Source organism: Cnephaeus nilssonii (genome assembly GCF_951640355.1).
Source record: "Cnephaeus nilssonii genome assembly, chromosome: 1".
Classification (NCBI taxonomy): Eukaryota; Metazoa; Chordata; class Mammalia; order Chiroptera; family Vespertilionidae; genus Cnephaeus; species Cnephaeus nilssonii.
In genome coordinates, this window is record NC_137072.1 from 107190169 (window position 1) to 107207706 (window position 17538).

The window sequence follows — 17538 nt, forward strand, 5'->3', positions numbered from 1 at the left end:
AATGTTCTCTGATTGGCAATAAATATAGGTTACAGATAGATGATAGATAGATAGATAGATAGATAGATAGATAGATAGATAGATAGATAGACAAAATAAGATCGATAATAGGGAGATACAGTTTAGCCTTTAGCCTGGCTGGCGTGGCTCAGTGGTTGAACGTTGACCTATGAACCAGGAGGTCATGGTTCGATTTCCTGGTCAGGGCACATGCCAGGGTTGCAGGCTTGATATCCAGTAGGGGGCATGCAGGTGGCAGGCAATCAATGATTCTTTCTCATCATTGATGTTTCCATCTCTCTCTCCCTCTTCCTTCCTCTCTGAAATCAATAAATATTTTTTAAAGAAGTAGTTTCATGTTTGTTCACTTCAGGTTTTGACACCAAATAAGTTTAGTACCAAAATTTACCACCTCCCTCTATCTTCACAATAAAATGTAGGGGTTTTGTGGTTTTCTTAGTTTGTAAAAGAATTATAGAGGGCGGCGGTAAATTGCAGATAGAAAGTGAAGGGCCTGTATTACTAGCCACATGTTATTGATGAGGAATCCCAAGCTTGGGAGGTAAAGTGACTTGTTCAAAGCCATTCAGTTAATAAATGGCAGAACCAGGATTGAACCCAGCTCTGCCTGTGTCCCTAAAATCCTATGGTTCTAACCAGGGCTCAGCAAATTTCTGTAAAAGGCCAAATAGTAAATATTTTTAACTTTGCAAGACATACATTCTCTATTTTATCTAATCCACTCTGCTGTTGTAGCACAAAAGCAACCACAGACAAATTCTAAGTAAATGTCATAGCTGTGACCCAATAAAACTTTATTTACAAAAACATATTTGACCCCAGGGCCATAGATTCACAGCCCCATTCTTTTTTAAATTGTTATTATTTTTATTTTATGTTCTTTATTAAATTGATTGAGTTGACATTGCTTCACATGAACAAATAGGTTTAATGTGTGGGTTTCTATGTTACAAGATCTGTATATTGTACTGCGGGCCCTCCACCCTAAGTCAAATCTTCTCCTATACCCTTTTATAGAACCCCCTTCCCCCCCACCCCTTCCCTCTGGCAACCACCACACTGCTCACAGCCCCATTTTAATCAACACAACAAACTCGCCACTAACAAGGGAGAGATTGAGCTATAATGTTTGCCAAATGATGTCTAAGGCAAACTTCTATAATGTACTTACCGAGTGTTATCACCAACCATTACATTTACTACTCAGGAATCCATGCCATCCACAAAAATCAGAGCATGTGCTTTGAGTCAGAGGTCTGGGTTCAGTTTCTGGTTCCCCTGCTCACTGGCCACACCCCTTGGCTCAGTCACATATTTTCCCTGAGCCTCCATCTATAATATAAAGACACCAATGCCTGTTCCCTATGGTTGCCTGAGACTGACATGAAATAATACATGGAAATTGCCTAGCATAGGTCCCACACACATTGCTAAACTGTAGTCATTATTACTGTTAAATTTCCAAGTTCCCAGGGCTCTTTAACCCAAGAATTCCACTTCTTTCCTAAAGAAGTAAGTCAAAATAATGGGAAATAGAGAAAAATGTTTTTCACAGCATCATTTATAATGAATAAAATTTTTAATTCATTTTCATATCCAGAAATAGGGAGTGTAGTTAAATAAATTACAATATATTTTATGACAAAGACATTTTTCAAACTCCAGATTGCAAGCATTAGTAGGTGGCAAAATAAATGTAGAGATGAATGACAAGAATATTTAAAAATTAATAGAAGAAAAATGGAAATAGAATCATCACTATAGTTTCTGGTGTATAATTTTGAATGCATGTACCTCTGTGTGTGTACTCATACAAGGCTGCCATTTAAATGTAATTCTTAGTGTGGTTTTGGGTCCAAAATGTTCAAATGTTCAAAAGCCACTGTGATAGTATCCTATATAATAAACCCCTAATATTCAAATTGACCAAACAGCAGAACAACCAGTAACTATGACGTGCACTGACCACCAGGGGCAGACGCTCAATGCAGGAGCTACCCTCTGGTGGTCAGTGCGCTCCCACAGGAGGAGCGCCGCTCAGTCAGAAGGCAGGCTCACTGATGGCGAGTGCAGCGGCATCTCCTGCCTCCGAGGCAGCACTAAGGACCCCTCAGGGAGCAGGCCTAAGCCATCAGGAGAGCAGGCCTAAGCCAGCAGTCGGACATCCCCCAGGGGTCCCAGACTGCAAGAGGGCACAGGCCGGGCTGAGGAACCCCCCACCCCCAGTGCATGAATGTGATGCACTGGGCCTCTAGTTTTATTAGATTAAACCATATGAAATTATTATTCTTGACAAATAAGGTAAAAAAGATCAGCAACTTCATATGGTTCAATCTAATATGTAGTTATTTAAATTATGTCAAAAGAAAATTTCAGAGAAGTAGGGAAATGCTTACCATTATAAGTGAAATAAACAGAATTTTATATATATGCCGTATGACCATTACTATAAATATATGCTAAGATAGACATCAAAAAGAATGGAAATGTTAAATGTGATAGCTAATATAATTATTTGTTATTGAAATTTTCTTTAGTACAGTTTTCTGTATTTTTTACATAAGCCAATCATTATATTTATGTATATACTAGAAGCCCAGTGCATGAATTTGTGCATGGGTGGGGTCCCTCGGCCTGACCAGTGATCAAGGGGAAGGGACCACAGGAGGTTGGCCAGTTGGGGTGGGGGGAGAGGCTGAGGGAGGTTGGCTATGGGAGTGCACTGACCACCAGGGTGCAGCTCCTGTGTTGAGCATTTGCCCCCTGGTGGTCAGTGCACATCATAGCGACTGGTCGACCAGTTGTTCCAGTCATTCCTGTTATTCAGTCACTTAGGCTTTTATATATATACTAGAGGCCCGGTGCACGAAATTCGTGCATGGGGTTGGGGTGTCCCTCAGCCCAGCCTGCACCCTCTCCAATCTGGGACCCCTCAAGGGATGTCCGACTGCGGGCAGTCGGACATCCCTCTCACAATCCAGGATTGCTGGCTCCGAACTGCTTGCCTGCCTGCCAGCCTGATCACCCCCTAACCACTCTCCTGCCAGCCTGATCAATGCCTAACTGTTCCCCTGCCAGCCCAGTCATCCCCAACTGCCTTCCCCTGACAGCCCGGTCACCCCCAAATGCTCTCCCCTCCTATTACCTCTTTAGTAGATAGGGATTTTTTCTTTAACATATTGGACTGTGTACCTGCCGTGGTCTTCACAAACCAGTAAAAAATGTAAACCCAAACTAAAAGTGTCATAAAATAAACTTAAACAGGAATTTCATGAGACCTTAGAAAGGTGATATGATGTGGTTGTTTCTTTCTTTTTTCTTTCTTTCTTTTTCTTGATGTTTCAACTTTTGTCCTTTCTTTCTTTTTTCCTTTTATTCCTTTTCTGTCCTCTCTTTCTCTTAACTTTTCCGTTGGTAGAATTGTCAGTACTTGAATCTGTCTTGCTTCCAGAAGACAAAGAAGAGGGAAACACACAGTCATCTGAAGAAAAAGATGATCTATGATGGGATCGGTGGTGTTTCTGGTTTTGCTCTTTTCCCGGTTTGATTGTCATTTCTGCCGGCCCCGGCATCTTCAGGACTTGTGCATGGGCACTTCTTATTCATGTCTACAAAACCTCCCTGCCTTGGTGAAAACTGTAGGGGAAAAGGCCTTCCTGGGTGGGCTCAAGCCCTGCCCAAGGTGCTGAGGAACCAGGGTGGGGAGCACTCTGCACCGCCGCTGCAGAGCCAACCTCCGGACCTCGGGGTACTCTCCAGTAATGTAACTGCAATCTCCAGGTTTGCCTTCAGAAATTAGTTGTAAGTTACTTCTGATGTGAAACCCTATCTCAGACATTTCCATGTGGTTCCTAAAGATTTTACACAAAACCCATTTACCTCCCTAACCTGGTCAGAACTTTCTACCCAATGGGAGAGGTTTGCTGGGCAGCATCGCCCAGATTACTAACCCCCTCCCTCTCCAATCACTCGGCTGGCGGCAAGGGAAGTTCCAAGGCTATAGTGTGTGTGGGGGATCACTCCATGGGGGTGCACCCTGACACCCCAGGCTGCCTCTTGGAGGGAACAGCTCTGGGGGGCACGGCTGCCTCCCAGGCCTACACCACCCAGCTGCAGATGGGAGCTGATCTCAGAGGGGGCAGGGTGGGGGGGTGGGAGGGAGGTGTATAGGCAGCCTGGGTCTCCCAGGCCCACAGCCCAGGCTGGGACAGGCAGCAGACGGCTCCTGCCATGCACTGGAACCTCGCAGGCCCAATGCCCAGGCCACTGTGGGCAGCTGATGGCGCCGGCCTTGTGCAGTCGCCTCCCAGACCCACGGCCCGGGTCGCGGAGGGCAGCTGATCAAGGCAGCTGGTCTCAGAGGGCAGATGATGGAGGCAGCCGGTCTCGGAGGGCAGCCTATGGAGGCGGCCCAGCGCAGGCGCCTACCAGACCCACGGCCCAGGTCTGGGCAGGCAGCCGATGGAGGCGGCCGTGCGCGGGCGCCTCCCAGACCCACGGCCTGGGTCACGGAGGGCAGCTGATCCAGGCAGCCTGTCTCAGAGGGCAGCTGATGGAGGCTGCCGTGCGCGGGCTCCTCCCAGACCCACGGCCCGGGTCCCGGAGGGCAGCCTATGGAGGCGGCCGTGCGCGGGCTCCTCCCGGACCCAGGGCCCGGGTCGCGGAGGTCAGCCGATCTAGGCAGCCCTGCGCGGGCTCCTCCCGGACCCACGGCCCGGGTCCGGGAGGGCAGCCGATGGAGGCGGCCGTGCGCGGGCGCCTCCCGGACCCACGGCCCGGGTCGCGGAGGTCAGCCGATCGAGGCGGCCTTGCGCGGGCTCCTCCCGGACCCACGGCCCGGGTCCGGGAGGTCAGCCGATGGAGGCGGCCGTGGGCGGGCGCCTCCCGGACCGACGGCTCGGGTCCGGGAAGGCAGCCGATCGAGGCGGCCGTGGGCGGGCGCCTCCCGAACCCACGGCCCGGGTCCGGGAGAGCAGCCGATGGAGGCGGCCTTGCGCGGGCTCCTCCCGGACCCACGGCCCGGGTCGCGGAGGTCAGCCGATGGAGGCGGCCGTGGGCGGGCTCCTCCCGGACCCACGGCCCGGGTCCGGGAGGGCAGCCGATGGAGGCGGCCGTGCGCGGGCTCCTCCCGGACCCACGGCCCGGGTCCGGGAAGGCAGCCGATGGAGGCGGCCGTGGGCGGGCGCCTCCCGGACCGACGTCTCGGGTCCGGGAAGGCAGCCGATCGAGGCGGCCGTGGGCGGGCGCCTCCCGGACCCACGGCCCGGGTCGCGGAGGTCAGCCGATCGAGGCGGCCATGGGCGGGCGCCTCCCGGACCCACGGTCCGTGTCCGGGAAGGCAGCCGATGGAGGCGGCGGAGGCGGCCGTGCGCGGGCGCCTCCCGGACCCAGGGCCCGGGTCCGGGAGGGCAGCCGATCGAGGCTGCCGTGCGCGGGCGCCTCCCGGACCCACGGCCCGGGTCCGGGAGGGCAGCCGACGGAGGCGGCCGTGCGCGGGCTCCTCCCAGACCCACGGCCCGGGTCCCGGAGGGCAGCCTATGGAGGCGGCCGTGCGCGGGCTCCTCCCGGACCCAGGGCCCGGGTCGCGGAGGTCAGCCGATCGAGGCGGCCGTGCACGGGCTCCTCCCAGACCCAGGTCCCGGGTCCGGGAGGGCAGCCAATGGAGGCGGCCGTGGGCGGGCTCCTCCCGGACCCACGGCCCGGGTCCGGGAGGGCAGCCGATCGAGGCGGCCGTGTGCGGGCGCCTCCCGGACCCACGGCCCGGGTCCGGGAGGGCAGCCGATGGAGGCGGCGGAGGCGGCCGTGCGCGGGCGCCTCCCGGACCCACGGCCCGGGTCCGGGAGGGCAGCCGACGGAGGCGGCCGTGCGCGGGCTCCTCCCGGACCCACGGCCCGGGTCCGGGAGGGCAGCCGACGGAGGCGGCCGTGGGCGGGCGCCTCCCGGACCGACGGCCCGGGTCCGGGAAGGCAGCCGATCGAGGCGGCCGTGGGCGGGCTCCTCCCAGACCCAGGGCCCGGGTCGCGGAGGGCATCCGATGTTGGCGGCCGTGCACGGGCTCCTCCCAGACCCAGGGCCCGGGTCCGGGAGGTCAGCCGATGGAGGCGGCCGTGGGCGGGCTCCTCCAGGACCCACGGCCCGGGTCCGGGAGGGCAGCCGATGGAGGCGGCCGTGCGCGGGCTCCTCCCGGACCCACGGCCCGGGTCCGGGAAGGCAGCCGATGGAGGCGGCCGTGGGCGGGCGCCTCCCGGACCCACGGCCAGTTTCAGGGCTAGAAGAGGATCTGGCTGGAGGGCAAAGCCGCCTCCTAGGCCAACAGGCTGGGCTGCTGGCTGCCTTCTCTCAGCGGCAGCCTTCCCTGGGACTGGGGGACTCCTGCGGGCCTGGGCGCCGCCATCTTGTGTCTATGGGCGCCGCCATTTTTGTCGCGGAGTGATGGTTAATTTGCATACTACTCTATTATTAGATGGGATATATAGATTTATTATCATTTGTATTTATGATTTAGTTTAAAAACTCATTAATTTTAATGGCCTCCAGTGAAATCAAACCAAAGAACTCTCTTTTAATTTAATTGTAATAGGGCTACAATCATTTATCAAGACACTAAATTACCCCAATAGACTGTATTGCATATCAATCATGATAAGTACATTATGTCTTTTACGTGATAAAATCAAGCTACGAATCTTGGAAAATATACTTCTTATTATTTTTTAGACACACTGATGCCTTTTATTTGTTCCAAACAAATGGAAACTTTAGGTAGTGCCCCAAATTGTATATCTCAAATACTTTAAAGAGTAGCTCAATTACTGTGGAAGTTCAACCCCCAAACAGAGGGAGGTCACACCAGAGAAAATTAACAACCTTAAAGTAGTTTATGAAACTATGTAAACAAGCATAAAAAAAAGGAATATACTAAACACATGTGTAACTCTCCCTATTGAGTCTGCCTCTGCCTAGCTAAGTTAACCTTTTGAACCTTGGGCAGGTTATTTAATGTTGTTTTCCATCTGTAAATAGGACTTTTTCTGGCAAATGCCTACAAATGCAGGTGGGATAAAAGAGGACTAACATTCTTGGCATAGTAACCAGCACTAAGGCACCACGTAAAGGCTTATAGATCAATAGAGTTTGTACTAAATAAGACCAGGTTATCATAAAGTAAGTCTCTATGCCCTTTTCTTTCTTTTGCTTGATCATAAGAGAAGAGAAACCAGAACTCAGTACCCATCCTCTTATCATTTTTATACATTAGGGAATAGGTGCAACATTTTTTTCGCAGATAAAAGTAGGATAATTGTGTAAAGTACTCTTGAGAGGTGTGTGTGTGTGTGTGTGTGTGTGTGTGTGTGTGTGTGTTTAATCTTGCAACTCATCCTTGACAGATTTCAATCATTCAGAAAAGCATGGAGCAAAAACCATGTAGGACACATTGACTTTCTCATTTTCTTTATCACAAATCAGGGATCATTCCTTTTTGAAATAATCATTATTGATATTATCCTGAAAGATGGCACATTATAAGAGAGAGGAGTACTCAAGGTCCATAGCTATTTTTTAATGGTAGTAGTTTCTGATTACACAGTATTTAAGAAGATGTGATTTAGAAGTCAGCTTATGAATCAGGATACTTTGGTCACAAATAATAGAAAACTATACACTAACAAAAACAGTGTGATGGCTCTATTGGCTCCCAGGGACAAAAAGTCCAAAGGTAGTTCTGGCTATAGCCTAAGGGTTACAAGAATATGCCAGCAGTTCCTGGGCTCCCACCTTGATTGTTCCTGTGGAGCAGAGAAGGGGCACATCTCCATCCCACCATTCCTAGCGGGAGTCCTGAGAACCACTCAGATGTGGACTGGGGTCAGCCACATGCCAAGTGCAGATCCAAGTGCCTTGACCAAATGGATAAACCACTTCCTGACTTTACCCATCACTAGAGCCAAAATTAAAGTGATTCTGCAGAACTGGTTGAGGAAATGAAGGACCTATTAGGAAGGCAAACAATAAAAACCCACAGGTGACTTTAAAAGTACTGTCTTTGCTCAGCCAATGTGGCTCAATGGTTCAGCATAAACCCATGAACCAGGAGGGCACAGTTTGATTCCCAGTCAGGACACATGCATAGTTGGGGTTACAGGCTCAATCCCCTGTGGGTGGTGTGCAGGAGGCAGCCAGTCAATTATTCTCTCTCATCATTGATGTTCCTATCTCTCTCCCTTTCCCTTCCTCTCTGAAATCAAATACACACACACACACACACACACACACACACACACACACTAGAGGCCTGGTGCATGAAATTAGTGCACTGAGGGGGGATTCCCTCAACTCAGCCTGCACTCTCTCCAATTGGGGACCCCTTCCAGGATGTCTGACTGACATTTTAGGCCTGATCACAGGGATCAGGCCTAAACCGGCAGTCAGACATCCCTCTCACAATCTAGGACCACTGGCTCCTAACTGCTCACCTGCCTGCCTGCCTGATCACCCCTAACTGCCTTCTCCTGCAGGCCTGATGTCATCCCAACTGCCCTCCTCTGTTGGCCAATTTGGTTCTGATTGGTCAGTTCCTATGCCAGCGTCAAAAGCTTCACCTCCTAGGCAGCCATTGGCGCCCCACAGCACCCAGATTTGGTTCTCATTGTTCAGTTCCTATGCCAGTCAGCGTCCAAAGCTCAGCCTTCTAGGCAGCCATTGGCTCCCCACAGCATCCACCTTTGGTTCTCATTGGTCAGTTCCTATGCTAGTCAGTGTCAGAAGCTCCGCCTCCTAGGCAGCCATTGGTTCCCCACAGCACCCACCTTTAGTTCTGATTGGTTGGTTCCTATGCCAGTCAGCATCTCCAGGCCTATCTCTGGGCCTGATCAAAGAGGCAGGGCTTAACAGCAGCTTCTGCAGAGGCCAAGAGAGAAAGAAAAGCCTGGCTGCTGGTGAAGATCAGAAAGAAAGATGAGATGGAGAGAGAGAGGTAAGTACACTGATCAACAGCTTCCACTGAGGCTGCAGATCAGACCCTGACTCACTTTCTGGGTCTCAGCCACCTGTGCAGTCAGTGTTGGGTCAACAGGCTGCAGCTGGGCAACCCAGTGCTGACTTCCAGATGGTCTGTGTTTGGTCACAGGCTTGGCCCTTTTCCAAGCCCCAGGCTTTAGGCTTGGGAAGTGGGCCCCCACCCCACCTGTCCAATCGCAGGCTCGGCCCCTCTGATGGCCGGCTGGGAGTGACCTGGGTGCCGAGGAGGTTCCCGGGACCCAGGTATGTATGCAAATTAACCTCCATCTTTGTTGGGTTAATTTGCATACTCACTCTGATTGGCTGTGGGCATAGCAGAGGAACGGTCAATTTACATGTTTCTCTATTACTAGGTAAGATGTATATATGTAAAGTGCTGTCTTTAAATCTTTCCTCATTGCTGGGGTCTGCTGTGGTTAGTGACAGGGTCAGTACTGATGCTGATTCTTGTAGGCCAGTGGTTCTCCAAATGTGATTCCAGGACCAGTAATGTGTTAGAAATGTAAATTCTTTATGCCTTTTGCCAAACTTCCAGTTATAAATTAAATAAGTATGGGGATGTAATGTAAAGCATGACAACTATAGTTAATAACTGTATTGTATATGAAAAAAATCCATTCATAAGAAAATCCTATATAATAAAAGCTTAATATGCAAATCGACCGAATGGCAGAATGACTGGTCACTATGAAGCACACTGACTATCGGGGGGCAGACATTCAATGCAGGAGCTGCCCCCTGGTGGTCAGTGTGCTCTCACAGGGGGAGCGCCGCTCAGCCAGAAGCCCTGAGCCAGGTTTATGGCTGGCAAGTGGAGTGGGGGTGGCAGGAGCCTCTCCTGCCTCCACGGCAGTGCTAAGAATGTCTGACTGATGGCATAGGCCCGCAGTGAGTGGGCCTAAGCCATCAGTTGGACATCCCCTGAGGGCTCCCAGACTGTGAGAGGGCATAGGCCAGGCTGAGGGACACCGCCCCCCCAAGTGCACGAATTTCGTGCACTGGGCCTCTAGTTAAAAATATAAAATTATATTTATATTTTTAAAAAAATATATACCACTGCTGGGTAAAATAAAAAAAGGAAATTCTTGGGCTCCACCCCAGACCTAATGAATCAGAAACTCTGCATTATTAAAGAAACGACCTCTTAGGCCAGTGCAGCTGCTGCCTTGTAAGAAGTGGGGAGGAGCGGTGAGGGGGACAGCTGGGAACCAAATGCTTGGCAGCCCCTGGCCTAGTCAGAGGGAGGCAACCTTGCGTGCTAACATCCTAAGGGCCCTTCTGCGTCCAAGTGACTTTTCTTCCATGTGCTCCCCTTGCCTTTCTGGGGTTCTTGTTCCAGGCCTTACCCCCCACCTTTGCAGTGACTTCCCAGGGGTTGTGATGAGCAACAGTACTCAGGACTTAAGCACGTAGAAAAGTCTAGAAGACATTTTAGGATGGCCCAAAGGACTGAGTTGTTGAGGATGATGTAGCCTCATCTATGTGTTTGGACCCGTTGTTTGGAGTTGCCAAAGGAGCCCTGTGTGGGGGTCTCTTTTTGTGGTCACAGGCCCATAGGCTCTGTCTGTGCAGCTAGGGCCCCCCACCTGCACGCCCCTGAGCCCATATTCCAGAACCTGGGAGCCTGTGGGACAGGGTTGGCCCTCAGACCAATAAGGTTTCTCTGCCTGACTGTGGTCGGGGGGTGGAGCCAGAGAAGCTGAGGATGCTGGGCCAGGGCTCAGAGGACAGGTGCATGGCTATGACCTGGACACCGTCTATGCCTTACCCAGGATTCTAGGGTTTCCTCATGGTGGTGAATTCTTGATGGATCTGACTCTTGGTTGCTGGCAGCTCCTGGGCAGGGGAAATGCTGCCCTCAGATTTGGGTTTGGAAGGCTGAATTTTCATCTGTTAAAGAGGAGGCGCTTCTTCCCATTGAAACTCACAGCTGTTATCTTTTTAAAAAATATATTTTTTTATTGATTTCAGAGAGGAAGGGAGAGGGAGAGGGAGATAGAAACATCAAAGATGAGAATCATTGATCGGCTGCCTCCTACATGCCCCCTACTGGGGACCGAGCCCCAACCCGGGCATGTGCCCTGATAGGGAATCTAACTGTGACCTCCTGGTTAATGGGTAGATGCGCCAGCCGGGTTTCACAGGTGTTAACTTTGCGATGCTTCTATTTTGTGCATTTCTAATCTATTACTTAGTGTAATTGGCCCGAGGTGAAAACTCCAGCCTGTGATGGCAAATAAGAGGCTCCTGACCCAGTCCTGAGAGCCATGTTTCTGGCTGATATGCACTTGCTTGGGGTAGGAAGAGGTCACTGGCTGGACAAGTTACCAAGGGAATGGGAAATGGGAAATGGAGACAGCCTTCCAGGCTCTGTGGCTGCTGCAGCCGGAAGTCGTCTTCATTTGGGGACTTGGAGCTCCACCCACACCTGGGCAGACGATGTGCAAAAGTTTCAGAAAATGTTCATACACCTGTGTCACATGCAGCTGCAGGCAGTTGCTGGCAGCCATGACATTGGCTTCCACTGTCAGATGAGCACATACAGAATAAAATGACTTGAGAAAGTGTTCAAGCCTTGAAAGGCTGTTTGCATGGAAAAGAATGAATTTTGTGACGGTCAATGGTGTTGCTTTGGAAGGGGATGGCTGCAATATTCACTCTAACACAGAAGCCAAACTCACCGAAGTGGCTCACTGACTGAATTGCTCCCTAGAGCAGGAGCCATGTGGCCTCAGACCCAGTCATCCTGCAGGATTTCCCACTTTACCTGAGAAGTGACGCTAACTGTTCTGGGGAGGACACCGCACCTGCAGAAGAGAGGGGCATCCCCTTTAAGGAAAGACGGGATGTGCTTTCTCAGGAGGCCTCCCAGAAGCTGCTGTGGTGGCTCCAGCCTGCCTGGTCCTGTGGGGCCCCAGGCACAGCACCTGCGAGGTGCTCCATGGGGCAGGAATCCCGGAGCTCAGTGGGCCCTCTTTTATTTATTTATTTATTTTTATATTTTATTGATTTCAGAGAGGAAGGGAGAGGGAGAGAGAGATAGAAACGTCAATGATGAGAGAGAATCATTGATCAGCTGCTTCCTGCATGCCCCACACTTAGGATCGAGCCCACAACCTAGGCATATGCCTGTGACCAGAATCAAACCTGGGACCCTTCAGTCCACAGGCTGAGGCTCTATCCACTGAGCCAAACCAGCTAGGGCTCAGCGGGCCCTCTTTTAGTCGGAGGAACAGAAACAACCCCAGTTTCATCCTGGGCAGCATGACACCCACAGATTGTGCCCTGGCCAAGTGCACCCTTCCCTTTGAGAACATGGTTCTGATCGTGTACTGCCGAGCAGCTGGTTCCTTGTGGTCCTCATAGTAGCTCACCTTGGACTTCTAGCCTCACCTTTTCGTGTTGTTTGTGAGCTGCTAGGAAAGCTGAAGATCGTGTGAAGAGGGGGAGACTTTGTGCATTTAGGAATAAATGTCAAAGCCAAAGACACTGAAATTCAGGCAGTACTCATATGGGATGAGACCCAAGTAGACTGTATGCACATCACCGAAATTCTACATCATCGATGCCAATGACCACAGAATAAATAGTTGATTGTGCTGTGCTCATGCTATAAAAATGGAATGTGTGCCTGCTTGGCGTGGCTCAGTGGTTCAGTATTGACCTATGAACCAGGAGGTCGTGGTTGGATTCACAGTTAGATTCCTGGTCAGGGCACATGCCTAGGTTGTGGGCTTGATCCCCAGAGTGGGGCATCCAGGAGGTAGCCAATCAATGATTCTCTCTCATCATGGATGTTTCTATCTCTCTCTCCCTCTCCCTTCCTCTCTAAAATCAATAAAAATATATATATTTTTTAAATGGAACGCGTACTCTACCATAAGTCTGTTTTCTTATTTTATCAAATATATGTATAACCAAAGATTGTATCTGTACAATAAGTGAATGCTATTAATGTCACCACTTGGATGCACTGGACAGTCCTTCCTTCCCAGAGACAGAGCCAGCAGCCCTGGAGTACACTTGAGGTAAGGTGTGCACAAACCAAACATTGGGTTTGCTTCTGTCCTCCTACCAAGTTGTTCTCAAAGTCCTGTATATTATAAAGCTGTACACAGAAAATAAATGTACAGATGCTGCAGCAGGAATATATTGTTTACACAGACTTTTGTACTTCTGTGATACCAATGGAATCAGATTGTTAGATAAGTGTAATTTTCTCTCCAGCAGACTGCATTGTTAAATCTGACTTTAATACTGGTCAACAATCAAGATAAACATGAAAAATGAACTAGGAAGTGGCTTTTGGTTTTTAAAAATAAATATCTGATCATTTTAAGCCAGACAAAATATATTATTTTTGTCATTTTTCTAAGAGACTTGTTTTTTCCTCAATCAAACTTTTAAAAGTTAGTTATAAGAGAATGGTTGAGTAATAATGCAGGTAACAATATGAGACTTTATGTGTGTGTGTGTGTGTGTGTGTGTGTGTGTGTGTGTGTGTGTGAATGTGTGGGGGGGTGTATCAGTTTTTCTTCATGCTTTACTTTGAAACTGCAATGAAAACTGAAAATAAGTTCTGCTTTATATGTCTCAACTCAACTGAGAGTTTTATCAAATAGTTAAGGATGAGAGGAGCAGGAATTCAATTATCTACACTAATAAAAGAGAAAGATGCAAATTGACCGTACCTCTGCAACACCCACCAGCCACTGATGAGTGAGTATGCAAATTAACCCGGCAAAGATGGTGGGTTAATTTGCATACACAGGCGCCCAGCATCCTGGGACATCCTCGGGAACATCCTCGGGACCCAGGCCGCTCTGAGTCTGTAGATCTGCATGTAGGCCCTGAGCTGCCGGAGTCCCAGAATGCCCCCAGCCATTCCTGGCCCATGGGCCTTGGCGCCGAGCGGCTGGGGGCAGGGCGGCAGAGGCTTGAGCAGGGCTGGAGCGGAGCTGGGGGGGACCCTGCCCAAGCCGAGGCATAGGCTTGATTGGAGCCGGGGGACCCTGCCCAAGTCACAGGGGAGGCTTGAGCAGGGCCTGAGCGGACCCGGGGACGGGGACCATGCCCAAGCCATGGCAGACTCTTGAGCAGGGCCAGAGCAGAGCTGGGGGCTGCAGAGGAAACACCTTTTCTGACCGCTCATTGGCTAAGCTCCCTGTACACTGCCACTTGCAGTGTTCTTGGTAACTTGGGTAATAAGAATCCAAAAAGGTGATCTAGGGCTTTTCCACCACACTCCTGTAGGAATAAATGAAGGTCCATTGCTGGAGGGCTAAGAAATGTCATATCCTGCCCTAGCGGGTTTGGCTTAGTGGATAATGCCTCAGCCTGCCGACCGCAAGGTCCAGGTTCGATTCAGATCAAGGGCATGTACCTAGGTTGCAGGCTCCTCCCTGGCCAGGGCCCAGGTCAGGGCTCATGCAGGAGGCAACCAATCAAAATGTCCCTCTCACATTGATGTTTCTCTCTGTCTTTCCCTCTCTCTTCCACACTCTCTAAAAATCAATGGAAACATATCCTCAGGTGAGGATAAAAAAAAAAAAGAAAGAAAGAAAGAAAGAAATGTCATATCCATGAAAGACACATCTTGAAAATGCCTAAAGAAAGTTGTCACTTTTTCATGGTGAAGAGACTGGAGTCCATGTTGATAAAAACACCTTGGCGGCTGCAGTGGCTGGCAGTGGCTGCAGCAGCAGGGTGATGGGGCTGGCGCCTTCCCCTGATCAGCCCGGTCGCCTCCCACAGAGGAGACATCAGTAGGACATCCCCTGAGGGCCCCCAATCTGTGAGAGGGGGCAGGCTGGGCTGAGGGACCCCTAGTAATGAAATAAAATACATTTGTTGCAAAAAAGGAACTCTGGGGTTGGACCAAGCAATCTATATTTTAGCAAGCCCTCCAGGTGATTCTGTTGCAAACTGAATTTTGAGAATCAATGCCATAGGCATGTTTTCAAAGACCTTGCATCCAGCACCATCCCCTTTTGACTAAGGACATATCACTATACTTTGTGATTTGAAGCAACTGCTTTGGTTTATATTGATAACCAGCAACCTCAGCTGGCTTTTCAAATGGTCCAGCCATCTTTCTCTGATGAGCTTACCTGCCCATGCTCTGCCATGACTATTTTATAGCTTCTTAAAAAGACAAAACTTATAGTTTGCAAGTTGTATACTACACAAATCCAAAGGGTGTCATTGCTCTTCCCTCCCACAACTCCACTAAAGCTTCTCCCATTGGCCACTGGTGACCTCTCTGTTGCTGACCCAATGAACTCTTCTCATTCCTCAGCAGAATCTTGTACCAACACAAATAATCCCTTCTTCCTGGAATTCTCTCTTCTCCCACTTCTTTTCAAGATTCTTTGCTGGCTTCTCCTCTTTTCGTACTAAGTATTGGAATTCTTCATGGCCTTTTCTTGAGTCCTATTTTTCTCTGACTCTCCATTTTACACAGAATAAAGATTGGGAAGTAAAGGAGGTATAGTGACCTAATTGTTGAAGCACCATTTGTTGAAAATACATTCTTTCCCCATTGCATGGTCTTGGTATCCTTGTGAAAATCAATGGCCATAGATGTGTCAGTTTATTCTGGATTTTTAAGTTTATTGCATTGATTTGTATATGTATCTTTATGTCAGTGCCACACTACATTGTTTTTCTTTTTCAATATTGTTTTGACTATTTGGGGCCCTTTGCAATTCCATATGAATTTTAAGATCAGCTTTTCCATTTTTGCAAAAGAGGTCAATGGTCTTTCTTGATAAATTTTTTAATAAAGTAAGAATTGTATATTTCCTTAACATAATAAAAGTCAGTAGCATGCTCATTGTAAAAACATTAGAAATAACCTCATTAAATTCAGTAACTAAATAAGAATGTCTACTATGATTGCAATTATGTAATGTTGTTCAGGAAGTATTATTCAATACATTTACAAAAGAGTAATTAAAAATATGAAAATTAGAAAGAAGAGGTAAAATTATAACTCTATTTGTAGTTAATATGATTGCAGACATGAAAAACCCAGGAGAAGCAATTGAAAAACTATCAGACACAATAGGAACACTAAGTTGGCAGCATGCAAAATTATTATACAGAAATCAATAGCTTTCCCATATACTGTATAAACAAACTTTAGAATATATAATAAAAGAAAATAGCTCATTTATAACAGCAGCAGCAGGACTAAAGTATCTAGAAATAAATATGATTAAGAAATATGACCAAACACTTTGGAAAAAAAGAGAAAGCTCTAGATCATGCCAGAGTTTGATGTGCTGAATAATGGCCCACCAAAGACATCCACATCCTTATTCCTGGAACGTGCGGCTATGTTACCTTACATGGGAAAAGAAGGTTTGCATGTCTGACTAAGGTTCTTGAGATGGGGAGTTCATTCCGGATGATCTGGATGGGCCCACTGCAATGACAAGGATCCTTATAAGAAGGAGACAGAAAGATTAGGGTAGGAAAGAGAAGCTATGACAACGGGAGCAGAGGTTGGAGTATGTGCTTTAAATATGGAGGAAGGGGCCACAGCTAATCAATGTAGGTAGCCTCTGGAAGCTAAGAAGGTAAGGGGGCATATTCTCTCTTTAGATTCCCTGGAGGGAGGTAGCTCTGCCTCCATCTGGACTTCAGCCCAGTGAAACCCATTTTAGATTTTGGACCTCCAGTACTGTATGAGAATTAAACACCTATTATTTTATACCACTGAGTGTGGTAGTTTGTTACAGCAGCAACAGGAAACCAACAGTCTCAATGACAAAAATGACATGAACAAGGGAAAGGTATTTTACAGTCCTGAGGTAAGTGCTTGAGCTCATCTCAAGTACTTGTCAAATTGATGCCATTATAATTAGCTAGTTATTAATAACAGCAAAGGAGCAAAAGGAAGGCCAAATATTATAGGCATGTCATTTTGGCAGCTTTGCCAGGAAGTTGAAGCTTTACACTCCCCAGGGGTTTGACGGAGGGGAGATAGACAAATGCATGCCCAGTAAAGTTGGGGGAACTAGCAAAGGTACTTGTCTGTCAGTCACAGCTGGGGGCAGAGGTCATTGGCCAGAATGGGTATGGCCTCACCTCCAGCACTTAGTAGGAAAGAGTAACTCCAACTTTCCTGATAACAAAACTGACAAAGTTGATCTGAAAATGTGCCTCAACCCCTAGATATACCCCCAACTTTAAGAGGTAGATGCTATCATCTTCATTCTACAGATACGAAAATTGAGACAACAGGATATTGTCTGAGAACACAAAGCTATCCAGTGACATAGCTGCCATTTGAATTCAGGCAGTCTGGCTTCCGGCTCCATGCTCATAACCACTGCCCACATGTACATTATAACTTGATTTTTATATACAGGTTACAATTGGCCCACATCCTAAGGACAGTCCTCATATCTTGTTAACAGGTCTTTTTCATGGGAAAGGTGTTATGCACGTGTTTGTATTTTGAAACATACAGTGTTATTAGTGTTTTGTTTT

General features: G+C 48.7%; 1 protein-coding gene and 1 pseudogene across 7 annotated transcripts in view; both read left to right on the plus strand.

The window, feature by feature from the left end:
* KCNIP4 (potassium voltage-gated channel interacting protein 4) overlaps window positions 1-17538 on the plus strand; it is a gene marked incomplete at both ends in the record, with an annotated part of 944241 nt that overhangs the window by 918623 nt on the left and 8080 nt on the right. The window lies entirely within an intron of this gene.
* LOC307102306 (metallophosphoesterase 1-like) lies at window positions 11162-12479 on the plus strand (annotated as a pseudogene). The gene is made up of 2 exons: window positions 11162-12004; window positions 12242-12479. The product of its transcript is annotated as a metallophosphoesterase 1-like (transcript).